Source organism: Diadema antillarum, unplaced genomic scaffold, assembly GCF_040938485.1.
Source record: "Diadema antillarum isolate AM-2024a unplaced genomic scaffold, OU_Dant_1.0 seq00000735_RagTag, whole genome shotgun sequence".
Taxonomy (NCBI): Eukaryota; Metazoa; Echinodermata; class Echinoidea; order Diadematoida; family Diadematidae; genus Diadema; species Diadema antillarum.
In genome coordinates this window covers 1,793,639-1,794,482 of record NW_027271635.1, presented here as the reverse complement: position 1 = coordinate 1,794,482, position 844 = coordinate 1,793,639, and the positions used below count along the sequence as shown (strand labels likewise).

The window sequence follows — 844 nt, the reverse complement described above, 5'->3', positions numbered from 1 at the left end:
AACAAAAAACAAATCAGCATACTATTACTAAATACAATCTCAAATCAAAATCAGATTTACTGTCCTTGCACCGCCCCGCCATGTTGTGGTTAAGTCCTTTGATGTCAGTATAATATATATGTGAGATATGAGAAAGGGAGAAGAAATCGGTGCGTAGCTTTGACATCGTTATTCCTCTTACTGTTCCTCCTTTTTGGAAAAGCGCAAGAGTTGAAAAATTGGTCTCCGCCGGGAATCGAACCCGGGTCTTTGGCATGGAACGCCAACGCCTTAACCGCTCGGCCACGGAGACGTCATAGCGATTCAGGCAGACCCAAGCTCGAATACCCGACGGACCAACCTTTCAACTCTTTTAGCATACGTTCCTTTTTGGGACAGAGAGTTATGAATAACGACCAGCCGCGTGCCTCAGCTGGATCTGCAATGAGATTCAAGTAGCGGTGAATTGGGATAATGTTTTTGCGAAAGAGATCACCGCTACAACAGCTTTTTGGCTTCTCCTGAATAATTTTGCATATGTGAGATATGACCCGGGTTCGATTCCCGGCGGAGAATTTTTCAACTCTTGCGCTTTTCCAAAAAGGAGGAACAGTAAGAGGAATAACGATGTCAAAGCTACGCACCGATTTCTTCTCCCTTTCTCATATCTCACATATGCAAAATTATTCAGGAGAAGCTAAAAAGCTGTTGTAGCGGTGATCTCTTTCGCAAATATATATATATATATATATATATATATATATAAACTTTCGTGCAGTATTGGCTGGGCTGTAATGTCTTTATTCTAAATTGCGAAATTTGCTAAATCATTTCTTAATCTAGATTCGTTTATAATTTCTTTTCT

At 40.5% G+C, this 844-nt stretch overlaps 1 non-coding gene across 1 annotated transcript; it reads right to left on the bottom strand.

Moving 5' to 3' along the window:
* Positions 1-220: 220 nt before the first annotated feature.
* On the bottom strand, positions 221-292 carry Trnag-ucc (transfer RNA glycine (anticodon UCC)). The gene has a single exon. It is a non-coding gene; the product is annotated as a tRNA-Gly (tRNA).
* Between the last annotated feature and the right edge of the window lie 552 nt (positions 293-844).